The following is an 18,721-nucleotide window of genomic DNA, read 5'->3' as shown; positions in this document are numbered from 1 at the left end:
GTGTTGCCTCAGTGTGTTGTTTCAGTGTGTTGCCTCAGTGTGTTGCCTCAGTGTGTTGCTTCAGTGTGTTGCCTCAGTGTGTTGCTTCAGTGTGTTGTTTCAGTGTGTTGCCTCAGTGTGTTGTTTCAGTGTGTTGCCTCAGTGTGTTGCCTCAGTGTGTTGTTTCAGTGTGTTGCCTCAGTGTGTTGTTTCAGTTTTGCCTTCATGTGTTGTTTCAGTGTGTTGTTCTCAGTGTGTTGTTTCAGTGTGTTGCCTCAGTGTGTTGCCTCAGTGTGTTGCTTTCAGTGTGTTGCTTCAGTGTGTTGCCTCAGTGTGTTGCCTCAGTGTGTTGTTTCAGTGTGTTGCCTCAGTGTGTTGCTCTCAGTTGTTGTTGCTTCAGTTGTGTTGTTCAGTGTGTTGCCTCAGTGTGTTGTTTCAGTGTGTTGCCTCAGTGTGTTGTTTCAGTGTGTTGCCTCAGTGTGTTGCCTCAGTGTGTTGCCTCAGTGTGTTGTTTCAGTGTGTTGCCTCAGTGTGTTGCCTCAGTGTGTTGTTTCAGTGTGTTGCCTCAGTGTGTTGTTTCAGTGTGTTTGACTCAGCACTCATCTGTGTGGTTGTTTCAGTGTGTTGCTTCAGTGTGTTGCCTCAGTGTGTTGCCTCAGTGTGTTGTTTCAGTGTGTTGCCTCAGTGTGTTGCCTCAGTGTGTTGTTTCAGTGTGTTGCCTCAGTGTGTTGCCTCAGTGTGTTGTTTCAGTGTGTTGTTTCAGTGTGTTGCCTCAGTGTGTTGCTTCAGTGTGTTGCCTCAGTGTGTTGTTTCAGTGTGTTGCCTCAGTGTGTTGCCTCAGTGTGTTGTTTCAGTGTGTTGCCTCAGTGTGTTGTTTCAGTGTGTTGTTTCAGTGTGTTCCTCAGTGTGTTGCCTCAGTGTGTTGTTCTTGTGTGTTTGACTCAGTGTGTTGTTTCAGTGTGTTGCCTCAGTGTGTTGCCTCAGTGTGTTGTTTCAGTGTGTTGCTTCAGTGTGTTGCCTCAGTGTGTTGTTTCAGTGTGTTGCCTCAGTGTGTTGTTTCAGTGTGTTGCCTCAGTGTGTTGCCTCAGTGTGTTGTTTCAGTGTGTTGCCTCAGTGTGTTGCCTCAGTGTGTTGCTTCAGTGTGTTGTTTCAGTGTGTTGCCTCAGTGTGTTGCCTCAGTGTGTTGTTTCAGTGTGTTGCCTCAGTGTGTTGTTTCAGTGTGTTGTCTCAGTGTGTTGTTTCAGTGTGTTGCCTCAGTGTGTTGCCTCAGTGTGTTGCCTCAGTGTGTTGTTTCAGTGTGTTGCCTCAGTGTGTTGCCTCAGTGTGTTGTTTCAGTGTGTTGCCTCAGTGTGTTGCCTCAGTGTGTTGTTTCAGTGTGTTGTTTCAGTGTGTTGCCTCAGTGTGTTGCCTCAGTGTGTTGCCTCAGTGTGTTGTTTCAGTGTGTTGCCTCAGTGTGTTGCTTCAGTGTGTTGCTTCATGTGTGTTGCCTCAGTGTGTTGCTTCAGTGTGTTGCCTCAGTGTGGTTGCTTCAGTTGTTGTGTTGTTTCAGTGTGTTGCCTCAGTGTGTTGCCTCAGTGTGTTGTTTCAGTGTGTTGCCTCAGTGTGTTGCCTCAGTGTGTTGTTTCAGTGTGTTGTTCTCAGTGTGTTGCCTCAGTGTGTTGTTTCAGTGTGTTGCCTCAGTGTGTTGTTTCAGTGTGTTGCCTCAGTGTGTTGCCTCAGTGTGTTGTTTCAGTGTGTTGCCTCAGTGTGTTGCCTCAGTGTGTTGCCTCAGTGTGTTGTTTCAGTGTGTTGTTTCAGTGTGTTGCCTCAGTGTGTTGTTCATGTGTGCCTTCAGTGTGTTGCCTCAGTGTGTTGCCTCAGTGTGTTGTTTCAGTGTGTTGCTTCAGTGTGTTGCCTCAGTGTGTTGTTTCAGTGTGTTGCCTCAGTGTGTTGCCTCAGTGTGTTGTTTCAGTGTGTTGTTTCAGTGTGTTGCCTCAGTGTGTTGCCTCAGTGTGTTGCCTCAGTGTGTTGTTTCAGTGTGTTGTTTCAGTGTGTTGCCTCAGTGTGTTGTTTCAGTGTGTTGCCTCAGTGTGTTGCCTCAGTGTGTTGCCTCAGTGTGTTGTTTCAGTGTGTTGCCTCAGTGTGTTGTTTCAGTGTGTTGCCTCAGTGTGTTGTTTCAGTGTGTTGCCTCAGTGTGTTGCCTCAGTGTGTTGCTTCAGTGTGTTGCCTCAGTGTGTTGCCTCAGTGTGTTGCTTCAGTGTGTTGCCTCAGTGTGTTGTTTCAGTGTGTTGCCTCAGTGTGTTGCCTCAGTGTGTTGTTTCAGTGTGTTGCCTCAGTGTGTTGCCTCAGTGTGTTGCTTCAGTGTGTTGCCTCAGTGTGTTGCCTCAGTGTGTTGTTTCAGTGTGTTGCCTCAGTGTGTTGTTTCAGTGTGTTGCCTCAGTGTGTTGCCTCAGTGTGTTGTTTCAGTGTGTTGCCTCAGTGTGTTGTTTCAGTGTGTTGTTTCAGTGTGTTGTTTCAGTGTGTTGTTTCAGTGTGTTGCCTCAGTGTGTTGCCTCAGTGTGTTGTTTCAGTGTGTTGTTTCAGTGTGTTGCCTCAGTGTGTTGTTTCAGTGTGTTGCCTCAGTGTGTTGCCTCAGTGTGTTGTTTCAGTGTGTTGTTTCAGTGTGTTGCCTCAGTGTGTTGTTTCAGTGTGTTGCCTCAGTGTGTTGTTTCAGTGTGTTGCCTCAGTGTGTTGCCTCAGTGTGTTGCCTCAGTGTGTTGTTTCAGTGTGTTGCCTCAGTGTGTTGCTTCAGTGTGTTGTTTCAGTGTGTTGCCTCAGTGTGTTGTTTCAGTGTGTTGCCTCAGTGTGTTGTTTCAGTGTGTTGCCTCAGTGTGTTGCCTCAGTGTGTTGCCTCAGTGTGTTGTTTCAGTGTGTTGCCTCAGTGTGTTGCCTCAGTGTGTTGTTTCAGTGTGTTGCCTCAGTGTGTTGCCTCAGTGTGTTGTTTCAGTGTGTTGTTTCAGTGTGTTGCCTCAGTGTGTTGCCTCAGTGTGTTGCCTCAGTGTGTTGTTTCAGTGTGTTGCCTCAGTGTGTTGCCTCAGTGTGTTGTTTCAGTGTGTTGCCTCAGTGTGTTGTTTCAGTGTGTTGTTTCAGTGTGTTGCCTCAGTGTGTTGCCTCAGTGTGTTGTTTCAGTGTGTTGCCTCAGTGTGTTGCCTCAGTGTGTTGTTTCAGTGTGTTGTTTCAGTGTGTTGCCTCAGTGTGTTGTTTCAGTGTGTTGTCCTCAGTGTGTTGTTTCAGTGTGTTGCCTCAGTGTGTTGCCTCAGTGTGTTGTTTCAGTGTGTTGCCTCAGTGTGTTGCCTCAGTGTGTTGCCTCAGTGTGTTGTTTCAGTGTGTTGCCTCAGTGTGTTGCTTCAGTGTGTTGTTTCAGTGTGTTGCCTCAGTGTGTTGTTTCAGTGTGTTGCCTCAGTGTGTTGTTTCAGTGTGTTGCCTCAGTGTGTTGCCTCAGTGTGTTGCCTCAGTGTGTTGTTTCAGTGTGTTGCCTCAGTGTGTTGCCTCAGTGTGTTGTTTCAGTGTGTTGCCTCAGTGTGTTGCCTCAGTGTGTTGTTTCAGTGTGTTGTTTCAGTGTGTTGCCTCAGTGTGTTGCCTCAGTGTGTTGCCTCAGTGTGTTGTTTCAGTGTGTTGCCTCAGTGTGTTGTTTCAGTGTGTTGTTTCAGTGTGTTGCCTCAGTGTGTTGCCTCAGTGTGTTGTTTCAGTGTGTTGCCTCAGTGTGTTGCCTCAGTGTGTTGTTTCAGTGTGTTGTTTCAGTGTGTTGCCTCAGTGTGTTGTTTCAGTGTGTTGTCTCAGTGTGTTGTTTCAGTGTGTTGCCTCAGTGTGTTGCCTCAGTGTGTTGTTTCAGTGTGTTGCCTCAGTGTGTTGCCTCAGTGTGTTGCCTCAGTGTGTTGTTTCAGTGTGTTGTTTCAGTGTGTTGCCTCAGTGTGTTGTTTCAGTGTGTTGCCTCAGTGTGTTGCCTCAGTGTGTTGTTTCAGTGTGTTGCCTCAGTGTGTTGTTTCAGTGTGTTGTTTCAGTGTGTTGCCTCAGTGTGTTGTTTCAGTGTGTTGTTTCAGTGTGTTGCCTCAGTGTGTTGCCTCAGTGTGTTGTTTCAGTGTGTTGCCTCAGTGTGTTGCCTCAGTGTGTTGTTTCAGTGTGTTGCCTCAGTGTGTTGTTTCAGTGTGTTGCCTCAGTGTGTTGTTTCAGTGTGTTGCCTCAGTGTGTTGCCTCAGTGTGTTGTTTCAGTGTGTTGTTTCAGTGTGTTGCCTCAGTGTGTTGCCTCAGTTGCCTCAGTGTGTTGTTTCAGTGTGTTGCCTCAGTGTGTTGTTTCAGTGTGTTGCCTCAGTGTGTTGTTTCAGTGTGTTGCCTCAGTGTGTTGTTTCAGTGTGTTGCCTCAGTGTGTTGCCTCAGTGTGTTGTTTCAGTGTGTTGCCTCAGTGTGTTGTTTCAGTGTGTTGCCTCAGTGTGTTGTTTCAGTGTGTTGCCTCAGTGTGTTGCCTCAGTGTGTTGTTTCAGTGTGTTGCCTCAGTGTGTTGTTTCAGTGTGTTGCCTCAGTGTGTTGCCTCAGTGTGTTGTTTCAGTGTGTTGCCTCAGTGTGTTGCCTCAGTGTGTTGTTTCAGTGTGTTGTTTCAGTGTGTTGCCTCAGTGTGTTGCCTCAGTGTGTTGTTTCAGTGTGTTGCCTCAGTGTGTTGTTTCAGTGTGTTGTTTCAGTGTGTTGCCTCAGTGTGTTGTTTCAGTGTGTTGCCTCAGTGTGTTGCCTCAGTGTGTTGTTTCAGTGTGTTGTTTTAGTGTGTTGCCTCAGTGTGTTGCCTCAGTGTGTTGTTTCAGTGTGTCGCCTCAGTGTGTTGTTTCAGTGTGTTGCCTCAGTGTGTTGCCTCAGTGTGTTGCCTCAGTGTGTTGTTTCAGTGTGTTGCCTGTGTGTTGCCTCATTGTGTTGTTTCAGTGTGTTGCCTCAGTGTGTTGTTTCAGTGTGTTGCCTCAGTGTGTTGTTTCAGTGTGTTGCCTCAGTGTGTTGTTTCAGTGTGTTGCCTCAGTGTGTTGTTTCAGTGTGTTGCCTCAGTGTGTTGTTTCAGTGTGTTGTTTCAGTGTGTTGCCTCAGTGTGTTGTTTCAGTGTGTTGCCTCAGTGTGTTGCCTCAGTGTGTTGTTTCAGTGTGTTGTTTCAGTGTGTTGCCTCAGTGTGTTGCCTCAGTGTGTTGTTTCAGTGTGTTGCCTCAGTGTGTTGTTTCAGTGTGTTGCCTCAGTGTGTTGTTTCAGTGTGTTGCCTCAGTGTGTTGCCTCAGTGTGTTGTTTCAGTGTGTTGCCTCAGTGTGTTGCCTCAGTGTGTTGCTTCAGTGTGTTGCCTCAGTGTGTTGCCTCAGTGTGTTGCCTCAGTGTGTTGCTTCAGTGTGTTGCCTCAGTGTGTTGTTTCAGTGTGTTGTTTCAGTGTGTTGTTTCAGTGTGTTGTTTCAGTGTGTTGCCTCAGTGTGTTGTTTCAGTGTGTTGCCTCAGTGTGTTGCCTCAGTGTGTTGCCTCGGTGTGTTGTTTCGGTGTGTTGCTTCAGTGTGTTGCCTCAGTGTGTTGTTTCAGTGTGTTGTTTCAGTGTGTTGTTTCAGTGTGTTGTTTCAGTGTGTTGTTTCAGTGTGTTGTTTCAGTGTGTTGCCTCAGTGTGTTGCCTCAGTGTGTTGCTTCAGTGTGTTGCCTCAGTGTGTAGCCTCAGTGTGTTGTTTCAGTGTGTTGCCTCAGTGTGTTGCCTCAGTGTGTTGCCTCAGTGTGTTGTTTCAGTGTGTTGTTTCAGTGTGTTGTTTCAGTGTGTTGCCTCAGTGTGTTGTTTCAGTGTGTTGCCTCAGTGTGTTGCCTCAGTGTGTTGCTTCAGTGTGTTGCCTCAGTGTGTTGTTTCAGTGTGTTGCTTCAGTGTGTTGCCTCAGTGTGTTGTTTCAGTGTGTTGTTTCAGTGTGTTGTTTCAGTGTGTTGCCTCAGTGTGTTGTTTCAGTGTGTTGCCTCAGTGTGTTGCCTCAGTGTGTTGCTTCAGTGTGTTGCCTCAGTGTGTAGCCTCAGTGTGTTGTTTCAGTGTGTTGCCTCAGTGTGTTGCCTCAGTGTGTTGCTTCAGTGTGTTGCCTCAGTGTGTTGCCTCAGTGTGTTGTTTCAGTGTGTTGCTTCAGTGTGTTGCTTCAGTGTGTTGCCTCAGTGTGTTGTTTCAGTGTGTTGTTTCAGTGTGTTGTTTCAGTGTGTTGTTTCAGTGTGTTGCCTCAGTGTGTTGTTTCAGTGTGTTGCCTCAGTGTGTTGCCTCAGTGTGTTTCAGTGTGTTGCCTCAGTGTGTTGCCTCAGTGTGTTGCCTCAGTGTGTTGTTTCAGTGTGTTGCCTCAGTGTGTTGTTTCAGTGTTTTTTCAGTGTGTTGCCTCAGTGTGTTGTTTCAGTGTGTTGTTTCAGTGTGTTGCCTCAGTGTGTTGTTTCAGTGTGTTGTTTCAGTGTGTTGACTCAGTGTGTTGCCTCAGTGTGTTGTTTCAGTGTGTTGTTTCAGTGTGTTGCCTCAGTGTGTTGTTTCAGTGTGTTGCCTCAGTGTGTTGCCTCAGTGTGTTGTTTCAGTGTGTTGCCTCAGTGTGTTGCCTCAGTGTGTTGCCTCAGTGTGTTGTTTCAGTGTGTTGCCTCAGTGTGTTGTTTCAGTGTTTTTTCAGTGTGTTGCCTCAGTGTGTTGTTTCAGTGTGTTGTTTCAGTGTGTTGCCTCAGTGTGTTGTTCCAGTGTGTTGTTTCAGTGTGTTGACTCAGTGTGTTGCCTCAGTGTGTTGTTTCAGTGTGTTGTTTCAGTGTGTTGACTCAGTGTGTTGCCTCAGTGTGTTGCCTCAGTGTGTTGTTTCAGTGTGTTGCCTCAGTGTGTTGTTTCAGTGTTTTTTCAGTGTGTTGACTCAGTGTGTTGTTTCAGTGTGTTGCCTCAGTGTGTTGTTTCAGTGTGTAGCCTCAGTGTGTTGCCTCAGTGTGTTGTTTCAGTGTGTTGCCTCAGTGTGTTGTTTCAGTGTGTAGCCTCAGTGTGTTGTTTCAGTGTGTTGCCTCAGTGTGTTGCCTCAGTGTGTTGCCTCAGTGTGTTGTTTCAGTGTGTTGTTTCAGTGTGTAGCCTCAGTGTGTTGCCTCAGTGTGTTGTTTCAGTGTGTAGCCTCAGTGTGTTGCCTCAGTGTGTTGTTTCAGTGTGTTGTTTCAGTGTGTTGCCTCAGTGTGTTGTTTCAGTGTGTTGTTTCAGTGTGTAGCCTCAGTGTGTTGTTTCAGTGTGTTGCCTCAGTGTGTTGTTTCAGTGTGTTGCCTCAGTGTGTTGTTTCCGTGTGTTGACTCAGTGTGTTGCCTCAGTGTGTTGTTTCAGTGTGTTGCCTCAGTGTGTTGCCTCAGTGTGTTGCCTCAGTGTGTTGTTTCGGTGTGTTGCTTCAGTGTGTTGCCTCAGTGTGTTGTTTCAGTGTGTTGCCTCAGTGTGTTGCCTCAGTGTGTTGTTTCAGTGTGTTGCCTCAGTGTGTTGCCTCAGTGTGTTGTTTCAGTGTGTTGCCTCAGTGTGTTGTTTCAGTGTGTTGTTTCAGTGTGTTGCCTCAGTGTGTTGTTTCAGTGTGTTGCCTCAGTGTGTTGCCTCAGTGTGTTGTTTCAGTGTGTTGCCTCAGTGTGTTGTTTCAGTGTGTTCAGTGTGTTGCACACTGAGGTGTTGCCTCAGTGTGTTGTTTCAGTGTGTTGCCTCAGTGTGTTGTTTCAGTGTGTTGTTTCAGTGTGTTGCCTCAGTGTGTTGTTTCAGTGTGTTGCCTCAGTGTGTTGCCTCAGTGTGTTGTTTCAGTGTGTTGCCTCAGTGTGTTGCTTCAGTGTGTTGTTTCAGTGTGTTGTTTCAGTGTGTTGCCTCAGTGTGTTGCCTCAGTGTGTTGTTTCAGTGTGTTGCCTCAGTGTGTTGCCTCAGTGTGTTGCCTCAGTGTGTTGCTTCAGTGTGTTGTTTCAGTGTGTTGCCTCAGTGTGTTGCCTCAGTGTGTTGCCTCAGTGTGTTGCTTCAGTGTGTTGTTTCAGTGTGTTGCCTCAGTGTGTTGTTTCAGTGTGTTGCCTCAGTGTGTTGTTTCAGTGTGTTGCCTCAGTGTGTTGCCTCAGTGTGTTGTTTCAGTGTGTAGCCTCAGTGTGTTGTTTCAGTGTGTTGCCTCAGTGTGTTGTTTCAGAGTGTTGCCTCAGTGTGTTGTTTCAGTGTGTTGCCTCAGTGTGTTGCCTCAGTGTGTTGCCTCAGTGTGTTGTTTCAGTGTGTTGTTTCAGTGTGTTGCCTCAGTGTGTTGTTTCAGTGTGTTGCCTCAGTGTGTTGCCTCAGTGTGTTGTTTCAGTGTGTTGCCTCAGTGTGTTGCCTCAGTGTGTTGCCTCAGTGTGTTGTTTCAGTGTGTTGCCTCAGTGTGTTGTTTCAGTGTGTTGCCTCAGTGTGTTGTTTCAGTGTGTTGCCTCAGTGTGTTGCCTCAGTGTGTTGTTTCAGTGTGTTGTTTCAGTGTGTTGCCTCAGTGTGTTGCCTCAGTGTGTTGCCTCAGTGTGTTGTTTCAGTGTGTTGCCTCAGTGTGTTGTTTCAGTGTGTTGCCTCAGTGTGTTGTTTCAGTGTGTTGTTTCAGTGTGTTGTTTCAGTGTGTTGCCTCAGTGTGTTGTTTCAGTGTGTTGCCTCAGTGTGTTGCCTCAGTGTGTTGCCTCAGTGTGTTGTTTCAGTGTGTTGCCTCAGTGTGTTGCCTCAGTGTGTTGTTTCAGTGTGTTGACTCAGTGTGTTGCCTCAGTGTGTTGTTTCAGTGTGTTGTTTCAGTGTGTTGCCTCAGTGTGTTGCCTCAGTGTGTTGTTTCAGTGTGTTGCCTCAGTGTGTTGTTTCAGTGTGTTGCCTCAGTGTGTTGCCTCAGTGTGTTGTTTCAGTGTGTTGCCTCAGTGTGTTGTTTCAGTGTGTTGTTTCAGTGTGTTGCCTCAGTGTGTTGTTTCAGTGTGTTGCCTCAGTGTGTTGCCTCAGTGTGTTGTTTCAGTGTGTTGTTTCAGTGTGTTGCCTCAGTGTGTTGCCTCAGTGTGTTGCCTCAGTGTGTTGTTTCAGTGTGTTGTTTCAGTGTGTTGCCTCAGTGTGTTTTTTCAGTGTGTTGCCTCAGTGTGTTGCCTCAGTGTGTTGCCTCAGTGTGTTGTTTCAGTGTGTTGCCTCAGTGTGTTGTTTCAGTGTGTTGCCTCAGTGTGTTGTTTCAGTGTGTTGCCTCAGTGTGTTGCCTCAGTGTGTTGCTTCAGTGTGTTGCCTCAGTGTGTTGCCTCAGTGTGTTGCTTCAGTGTGTTGCCTCAGTGTGTTGTTTCAGTGTGTTGCCTCAGTGTGTTGCCTCAGTGTGTTGTTTCAGTGTGTTGCCTCAGTGTGTTGCCTCAGTGTGTTGCTTCAGTGTGTTGCCTCAGTGTGTTGCCTCAGTGTGTTGTTTCAGTGTGTTGCCTCAGTGTGTTGTTTCAGTGTGTTGCCTCAGTGTGTTGCCTCAGTGTGTTGTTTCAGTGTGTTGCCTCAGTGTGTTGTTTCAGTGTGTTGTTTCAGTGTGTTGTTTCAGTGTGTTGTTTCAGTGTGTTGCCTCAGTGTGTTGCCTCAGTGTGTTGTTTCAGTGTGTTGTTTCAGTGTGTTGCCTCAGTGTGTTGTTTCAGTGTGTTGCCTCAGTGTGTTGCCTCAGTGTGTTGTTTCAGTGTGTTGTTTCAGTGTGTTGCCTCAGTGTGTTGTTTCAGTGTGTTGCCTCAGTGTGTTGTTTCAGTGTGTTGCCTCAGTGTGTTGCCTCAGTGTGTTGCCTCAGTGTGTTGTTTCAGTGTGTTGCCTCAGTGTGTTGCTTCAGTGTGTTGTTTCAGTGTGTTGCCTCAGTGTGTTGTTTCAGTGTGTTGCCTCAGTGTGTTGTTTCAGTGTGTTGCCTCAGTGTGTTGCCTCAGTGTGTTGCCTCAGTGTGTTGTTTCAGTGTGTTGCCTCAGTGTGTTGCCTCAGTGTGTTGTTTCAGTGTGTTGCCTCAGTGTGTTGCCTCAGTGTGTTGTTTCAGTGTGTTGTTTCAGTGTGTTGCCTCAGTGTGTTGCCTCAGTGTGTTGCCTCAGTGTGTTGTTTCAGTGTGTTGCCTCAGTGTGTTGCCTCAGTGTGTTGTTTCAGTGTGTTGCCTCAGTGTGTTGTTTCAGTGTGTTGTTTCAGTGTGTTGCCTCAGTGTGTTGCCTCAGTGTGTTGTTTCAGTGTGTTGCCTCAGTGTGTTGCCTCAGTGTGTTGTTTCAGTGTGTTGTTTCAGTGTGTTGCCTCAGTGTGTTGTTTCAGTGTGTTGTCTCAGTGTGTTGTTTCAGTGTGTTGCCTCAGTGTGTTGCCTCAGTGTGTTGTTTCAGTGTGTTGCCTCAGTGTGTTGCCTCAGTGTGTTGCCTCAGTGTGTTGTTTCAGTGTGTTGCCTCAGTGTGTTGCTTCAGTGTGTTGTTTCAGTGTGTTGCCTCAGTGTGTTGTTTCAGTGTGTTGCCTCAGTGTGTTGTTTCAGTGTGTTGCCTCAGTGTGTTGCCTCAGTGTGTTGCCTCAGTGTGTTGTTTCAGTGTGTTGCCTCAGTGTGTTGCCTCAGTGTGTTGTTTCAGTGTGTTGCCTCAGTGTGTTGCCTCAGTGTGTTGTTTCAGTGTGTTGTTTCAGTGTGTTGCCTCAGTGTGTTGCCTCAGTGTGTTGCCTCAGTGTGTTGTTTCAGTGTGTTGCCTCAGTGTGTTGTTTCAGTGTGTTGCCTCAGTGTGTTGCCTCAGTGTGTTGTTTCAGTGTGTTGCCTCAGTGTGTTGTTTCAGTGTGTTGTTTCAGTGTGTTGCCTCAGTGTGTTGCCTCAGTGTGTTGTTTCAGTGTGTTGCCTCAGTGTGTTGCCTCAGTGTGTTGTTTCAGTGTGTTGTTTCAGTGTGTTGCCTCAGTGTGTTGTTTCAGTGTGTTGTCTCAGTGTGTTGTTTCAGTGTGTTGCCTCAGTGTGTTGCCTCAGTGTGTTGTTTCAGTGTGTTGCCTCAGTTTGTTGCCTCAGTGTGTTGCCTCAGTGTGTTGTTTCAGTGTGTTGTTTCAGTGTGTTGCCTCAGTGTGTTGTTTCAGTGTGTTGCCTCAGTGTGTTGCCTCAGTGTGTTGTTTCAGTGTGTTGTTTCAGTGTGTTGCCTCAGTGTGTTGTTTCAGTGTATTGCCTCAGTGTGTTGCCTCAGTGTGTTGTTTCAGTGTGTTGTTTCAGTGTGTTGCCTCAGTGTGTTGCCTCAGTGTGTTGCCTCAGTGTGTTGTTTCAGTGTGTTGTTTCAGTGTGTTGCCTCAGTGTGTTTTTTCAGTGTGTTGCCTCAGTGTGTTGCCTCAGTGTGTTGCCTCAGTGTGTTGTTTCAGTGTGTTGCCTCAGTGTGTTGTTTCAGTGTGTTGCCTCAGTGTGTTGTTTCAGTGTGTTGCCTCAGTGTGTTGCCTCAGTGTGTTGCTTCAGTGTGTTGCCTCAGTGTGTTGCCTCAGTGTGTTGCTTCAGTGTGTTGCCTCAGTGTGTTGTTTCAGTGTGTTGCCTCAGTGTGTTGCCTCAGTGTGTTGTTTCAGTGTGTTGCCTCAGTGTGTTGCCTCAGTGTGTTGCTTCAGTGTGTTGCCTCAGTGTGTTGCCTCAGTGTGTTGTTTCAGTGTGTTGCCTCAGTGTGTTGTTTCAGTGTGTTGCCTCAGTGTGTTGCCTCAGTGTGTTGTTTCAGTGTGTTGCCTCAGTGTGTTGTTTCAGTGTGTTGTTTCAGTGTGTTGTTTCAGTGTGTTGTTTCAGTGTGTTGCCTCAGTGTGTTGCCTCAGTGTGTTGTTTCAGTGTGTTGTTTCAGTGTGTTGCCTCAGTGTGTTGTTTCAGTGTGTTGCCTCAGTGTGTTGCCTCAGTGTGTTGTTTCAGTGTGTTGTTTCAGTGTGTTGCCTCAGTGTGTTGTTTCAGTGTGTTGCCTCAGTGTGTTGTTTCAGTGTGTTGCCTCAGTGTGTTGCCTCAGTGTGTTGCCTCAGTGTGTTGTTTCAGTGTGTTGCCTCAGTGTGTTGCTTCAGTGTGTTGTTTCAGTGTGTTGCCTCAGTGTGTTGTTTCAGTGTGTTGCCTCAGTGTGTTGTTTCAGTGTGTTGCCTCAGTGTGTTGCCTCAGTGTGTTGCCTCAGTGTGTTGTTTCAGTGTGTTGCCTCAGTGTGTTGCCTCAGTGTGTTGTTTCAGTGTGTTGCCTCAGTGTGTTGCCTCAGTGTGTTGTTTCAGTGTGTTGTTTCAGTGTGTTGCCTCAGTGTGTTGCCTCAGTGTGTTGCCTCAGTGTGTTGTTTCAGTGTGTTGCCTCAGTGTGTTGCCTCAGTGTGTTGTTTCAGTGTGTTGCCTCAGTGTGTTGTTTCAGTGTGTTGTTTCAGTGTGTTGCCTCAGTGTGTTGCCTCAGTGTGTTGTTTCAGTGTGTTGCCTCAGTGTGTTGCCTCAGTGTGTTGTTTCAGTGTGTTGTTTCAGTGTGTTGCCTCAGTGTGTTGTTTCAGTGTGTTGTCTCAGTGTGTTGTTTCAGTGTGTTGCCTCAGTGTGTTGCCTCAGTGTGTTGTTTCAGTGTGTTGCCTCAGTGTGTTGCCTCAGTGTGTTGCCTCAGTGTGTTGTTTCAGTGTGTTGCCTCAGTGTGTTGCTTCAGTGTGTTGTTTCAGTGTGTTGCCTCAGTGTGTTGTTTCAGTGTGTTGCCTCAGTGTGTTGTTTCAGTGTGTTGCCTCAGTGTGTTGCCTCAGTGTGTTGCCTCAGTGTGTTGTTTCAGTGTGTTGCCTCAGTGTGTTGCCTCAGTGTGTTGTTTCAGTGTGTTGCCTCAGTGTGTTGCCTCAGTGTGTTGTTTCAGTGTGTTGTTTCAGTGTGTTGCCTCAGTGTGTTGCCTCAGTGTGTTGCCTCAGTGTGTTGTTTCAGTGTGTTGCCTCAGTGTGTTGTTTCAGTGTGTTGCCTCAGTGTGTTGCCTCAGTGTGTTGTTTCAGTGTGTTGCCTCAGTGTGTTGTTTCAGTGTGTTGTTTCAGTGTGTTGCCTCAGTGTGTTGCCTCAGTGTGTTGTTTCAGTGTGTTGCCTCAGTGTGTTGCCTCAGTGTGTTGTTTCAGTGTGTTGTTTCAGTGTGTTGCCTCAGTGTGTTGTTTCAGTGTGTTGTCTCAGTGTGTTGTTTCAGTGTGTTGCCTCAGTGTGTTGCCTCAGTGTGTTGTTTCAGTGTGTTGCCTCAGTTTGTTGCCTCAGTGTGTTGCCTCAGTGTGTTGTTTCAGTGTGTTGTTTCAGTGTGTTGCCTCAGTGTGTTGTTTCAGTGTGTTGCCTCAGTGTGTTGCCTCAGTGTGTTGTTTCAGTGTGTTGCCTCAGTGTGTTGTTTCAGTGTGTTGTTTCAGTGTGTTGCCTCAGTGTGTTGTTTCAGTGTGTTGTTTCAGTGTGTTGCCTCAGTGTGTTGCCTCAGTGTGTTGTTTCAGTGTGTTGCCTCAGTGTGTTGCCTCAGTGTGTTGTTTCAGTGTGTTGCCTCAGTGTGTTGTTTCAGTGTGTTGCCTCAGTGTGTTGTTTCAGTGTGTTGCCTCAGTGTGTTGCCTCAGTGTGTTGTTTCAGTGTGTTGTTTCAGTGTGTTGCCTCAGTGTGTTGCCTCAGTGTGTTGTTTCAGTGTGTTGCCTCAGTGTGTTGTTTCAGTGTGTTGCCTCAGTGTGTTGTTTCAGTGTGTTGCCTCAGTGTGTTGTTTCAGTGTGTTGCCTCAGTGTGTTGCCTCAGTGTGTTGTTTCAGTGTGTTGCCTCAGTGTGTTGTTTCAGTGTGTTGCCTCAGTGTGTTGTTTCAGTGTGTTGCCTCAGTGTGTTGCCTCAGTGTGTTGTTTCAGTGTGTTGCCTCAGTGTGTTGTTTCAGTGTGTTGCCTCAGTGTGTTGCCTCAGTGTGTTGTTTCAGTGTGTTGACTCAGTGTGTTGCCTCAGTGTGTTGTTTCAGTGTGTTGTTTCAGTGTGTTGCCTCAGTGTGTTGCCTCAGTGTGTTGTTTCAGTGTGTTGCCTCAGTGTGTTGTTTCAGTGTGTTGTTTCAGTGTGTTGCCTCAGTGTGTTGTTTCAGTGTGTTGCCTCAGTGTGTTGCCTCAGTGTGTTGTTTCAGTGTGTTGTTTTAGTGTGTTGCCTCAGTGTGTTGCCTCAGTGTGTTGTTTCAGTGTGTCGCCTCAGTGTGTTGTTTCAGTGTGTTGCCTCAGTGTGTTGCCTCAGTGTGTTGCCTCAGTGTGTTGTTTCAGTGTGTTGCCTGTGTGTTGCCTCATTGTGTTGTTTCAGTGTGTTGCCTCAGTGTGTTGTTTCAGTGTGTTGCCTCAGTGTGTTGTTTCAGTGTGTTGCCTCAGTGTGTTGTTTCAGTGTGTTGCCTCAGTGTGTTGTTTCAGTGTGTTGCCTCAGTGTGTTGTTTCAGTGTGTTGTTTCAGTGTGTTGCCTCAGTGTGTTGTTTCAGTGTGTTGCCTCAGTGTGTTGCCTCAGTGTGTTGTTTCAGTGTGTTGTTTCAGTGTGTTGCCTCAGTGTGTTGCCTCAGTGTGTTGTTTCAGTGTGTTGCCTCAGTGTGTTGTTTCAGTGTGTTGCCTCAGTGTGTTGTTTCAGTGTGTTGCCTCAGTGTGTTGCCTCAGTGTGTTGTTTCAGTGTGTTGCCTCAGTGTGTTGCCTCAGTGTGTTGCTTCAGTGTGTTGCCTCAGTGTGTTGCCTCAGTGTGTTGCCTCAGTGTGTTGCTTCAGTGTGTTGCCTCAGTGTGTTGTTTCAGTGTGTTGTTTCAGTGTGTTGTTTCAGTGTGTTGTTTCAGTGTGTTGCCTCAGTGTGTTGTTTCAGTGTGTTGCCTCAGTGTGTTGCCTCAGTGTGTTGCCTCGGTGTGTTGTTTCGGTGTGTTGCTTCAGTGTGTTGCCTCAGTGTGTTGTTTCAGTGTGTTGTTTCAGTGTGTTGTTTCAGTGTGTTGTTTCAGTGTGTTGTTTCAGTGTGTTGTTTCAGTGTGTTGCCTCAGTGTGTTGCCTCAGTGTGTTGCTTCAGTGTGTTGCCTCAGTGTGTAGCCTCAGTGTGTTGTTTCAGTGTGTTGCCTCAGTGTGTTGCCTCAGTGTGTTGCCTCAGTGTGTTGTTTCAGTGTGTTGTTTCAGTGTGTTGTTTCAGTGTGTTGCCTCAGTGTGTTGTTTCAGTGTGTTGCCTCAGTGTGTTGCCTCAGTGTGTTGCTTCAGTGTGTTGCCTCAGTGTGTTGTTTCAGTGTGTTGCTTCAGTGTGTTGCCTCAGTGTGTTGTTTCAGTGTGTTGTTTCAGTGTGTTGTTTCAGTGTGTTGCCTCAGTGTGTTGTTTCAGTGTGTTGCCTCAGTGTGTTGCCTCAGTGTGTTGCTTCAGTGTGTTGCCTCAGTGTGTAGCCTCAGTGTGTTGTTTCAGTGTGTTGCCTCAGTGTGTTGCCTCAGTGTGTTGCTTCAGTGTGTTGCCTCAGTGTGTTGCCTCAGTGTGTTGTTTCAGTGTGTTGCTTCAGTGTGTTGCTTCAGTGTGTTGCCTCAGTGTGTTGTTTCAGTGTGTTGTTTCAGTGTGTTGTTTCAGTGTGTTGTTTCAGTGTGTTGCCTCAGTGTGTTGTTTCAGTGTGTTGCCTCAGTGTGTTGCCTCAGTGTGTTTCAGTGTGTTGCCTCAGTGTGTTGCCTCAGTGTGTTGCCTCAGTGTGTTGTTTCAGTGTGTTGCCTCAGTGTGTTGTTTCAGTGTTTTTTCAGTGTGTTGCCTCAGTGTGTTGTTTCAGTGTGTTGTTTCAGTGTGTTGCCTCAGTGTGTTGTTTCAGTGTGTTGTTTCAGTGTGTTGACTCAGTGTGTTGCCTCAGTGTGTTGTTTCAGTGTGTTGTTTCAGTGTGTTGCCTCAGTGTGTTGTTTCAGTGTGTTGCCTCAGTGTGTTGCCTCAGTGTGTTGTTTCAGTGTGTTGCCTCAGTGTGTTGCCTCAGTGTGTTGCCTCAGTGTGTTGTTTCAGTGTGTTGCCTCAGTGTGTTGTTTCAGTGTTTTTTCAGTGTGTTGCCTCAGTGTGTTGTTTCAGTGTGTTGTTTCAGTGTGTTGCCTCAGTGTGTTGTTCCAGTGTGTTGTTTCAGTGTGTTGACTCAGTGTGTTGCCTCAGTGTGTTGTTTCAGTGTGTTGTTTCAGTGTGTTGACTCAGTGTGTTGCCTCAGTGTGTTGCCTCAGTGTGTTGTTTCAGTGTGTTGCCTCAGTGTGTTGTTTCAGTGTTTTTTCAGTGTGTTGCCTCAGTGTGTTGTTTCAGTGTGTTGTTTCAGTGTGTTGCCTCAGTGTGTTGTTTCAGTGTGTTGTTTCAGTGTGTTGACTCAGTGTGTTGCCTCAGTGTGTTGTTTCAGTGTGTTGTTTCAGTGTGTTGACTCAGTGTGTTGTTTCAGTGTGTAGCCTCAGTGTGTTGTTTCAGTGTGTTGTTTCAGTGTGTTGCCTCAGTGTGTTGTTTCAGTGTGTTGTTTCAGTGTGTTGCCTCAGTGTGTTGCCTCAGTGTGTTGTTTCAGTGTGTTGTTTCAGCGTGTTGACTCAGTGTGTTGCCTCAGTGTGTTGTTTCAGTGTGTTGTTTCAGTGTGTTGCCTCAGTGTGTTGTTTCAGTGTGTTGTTTCAGTGTGTAGCCTCAGTGTGTTGCCTCAGTGTGTTGTTTCAGTGTGTAGCCTCAGTGTGTTGCCTCAGTGTGTTGTTTCAGTGTGTTGTTTCAGTGTGTTGCCTCAGTGTGTTGTTTCAGTGTGTTGTTTCAGTGTGTAGCCTCAGTGTGTTGTTTCAGTGTGTTGCCTCAGTGTGTTGTTTCAGTGTGTAGCCTCAGTGTGTTGTTTCAGTGTGTTGCCTCAGTGTGTTGTTTCCGTGTGTTGTTTCAGTGTGTTGACTCAGTGTGTTGCCTCAGTGTGTTGTTTCAGTGTGTTGTTTCAGTGTGTTGTTTCAGTGTGTTGCCTCAGTGTGTTGTTTCAGTGTGTTGTTTCAGTGTGTTGTTTCAGTGTGTTGTTTCAGTGTGTAGCCTCAGTGTGTTGTTTCAGTGTGTTGCCTCAGTGTGTTGTTTCCGTGTGTTGTTTCAGTGTGTTGACTCAGTGTGTTGCCTCAGTGTGTTGTTTCAGTGTGTTGTTTCAGTGTGTTGTTTCAGTGTGTTGCCTCAGTGTGTTGTTTCAGTGTGTTGTTTCAGTGTGTTGTTTCAGTGTGTTGTTTCAGTGTGTTGCCTCAGTGTGTTGCCTCAGTGTGTTGCTTCAGTGTGTTGCCTCAGTGTGTAGCCTCAGTGTGTTGTTTCAGTGTGTTGCCTCAGTGTGTTGCCTCAGTGTGTTGTTTCAGTGTGTTGTTTCAGTGTGTTGTTTCAGTGTGTTGCCTCAGTGTGTTGTTTCAGTGTGTTGTTTCAGTGTGTTGTTTCAGTGTGTTGCCTCAGTGTGTTGTTTCAGTGTGTTGTTTCAGTGTGTTGTTTCAGTGTGTTGCCTCAGTGTGTTGCCTCAGTGTGTTGTTTCAGTGTGTTGCTTCAGTGTGTTGTTTCAGTGTGTTGCTTCAGTGTGTTGCCTCAGTGTGTTGTTTCAGTGTGTTGTTTCAGTGTGTTGTTTCAGTGTGTTGCCTCAGTGTGTTGTTTCAGTGTGTTGCCTCAGTGTGTTGCCTCAGTGTGTTGCTTCAGTGTGTTGCCTCAGTGTGTAACCTCAGTGTGTTGTTTCAGTGTGTTGCCTCAGTGTGTTGCCTCAGTGTGTTGCTTCAGTGTGTTGCCTCAGTGTGTTGCCTCAGTGTGTTGTTTCAGTGTGTTGCTTCAGTGTGTTGCCTCAGTGTGTTGTTTCAGTGTGTTGTTTCAGTGTGTTGTTTCAGTGTGTTGTTTCAGTGTGTTGCCTCAGTGTGTTGTTTCAGTGTGTTGCCTCAGTGTGTTGCCTCAGTGTGTTGCCTCAGTGTGTTGTTTCAGTGTGTTGCCTCAGTGTGTTGCCTCAGTGTGTTGCCTCAGTGTGTTGTTTCAGTGTGTTGCCTCAGTGTGTTGTTTCAGTGTTTTTTCAGTGTGTTGCCTCAGTGTGTTGTTTCAGTGTGTTGTTTCAGTGTGTTGCCTCAGTGTGTTGTTTCAGTGTGTTGTTTCAGTGTGTTGACTCAGTGTGTTGCCTCAGTGTGTTGTTTCAGTGTGTTGTTTCAGTGTGTTGACTCAGTGTGTTGTTTCAGTGTGTAGCCTCAGTGTGTTGTTTCAGTGTGTTGTTTCAGTGTGTTGCCTCAGTGTGTTGTTTCAGTGTGTTGTTTCAGTGTGTTGCCTCAGTGTGTTGCCTCAGTGTGTTGTTTCAGTGTGTTGTTTCAGTGTGTTGACTCAGTGTGTTGTTTCAGTGTGTTGCCTCAGTGTGTTGTTTCAGTGTGTAGCCTCAGTGTGTTGCCTCAGTGTGTTGTTTCAGTGTGTTGCCTCAGTGTGTTGTTTCAGTGTGTAGCCTCAGTGTGTTGTTTCAGTGTGTTGCCTCAGTGTGTTGCCTCAGTGTGTTGCCTCAGTGTGTTGTTTCAGTGTGTTGTTTCACTGTGTAGCCTCAGTGTGTTGCCTCAGTGTGTTGTTTCAGTGTGTAGCCTCAGTGTGTTGCCTCAGTGTGTTGTTTCAGTGTGTTGTTTCAGTGTGTTGCCTCAGTGTGTTGTTTCAGTGTGTTGTTTCAGTGTGTAGCCTCAGTGTGTTGTTTCAGTGTGTTGCCTCAGTGTGTTGTTTCAGTGTGTTGCCTCAGTGTGTTGTTTCCGTGTGTTGACTCAGTGTGTTGCCTCAGTGTGTTGTTTCAGTGTGTTGCCTCAGTGTGTTGCCTCAGTGTGTTGCCTCAGTGTGTTGTTTCGGTGTGTTGCTTCAGTGTGTTGCCTCAGTGTGTTGTTTCAGTGTGTTGTTTCAGTGTGTTGTTTCAGTGTTGCCTCAGTGTGTTGCCTCAGTGTGTTGCCTCAGTGTGTTGCCTCAGTGTGTTGCTTCAG

Source organism: Scardinius erythrophthalmus, assembly GCF_964197995.2.
Source record: "Scardinius erythrophthalmus genome assembly, chromosome: 9".
Classification (NCBI taxonomy): domain Eukaryota; kingdom Metazoa; phylum Chordata; class Actinopteri; order Cypriniformes; family Leuciscidae; genus Scardinius; species Scardinius erythrophthalmus.
Note: the sequence above shows the minus strand (reverse complement) of the source record.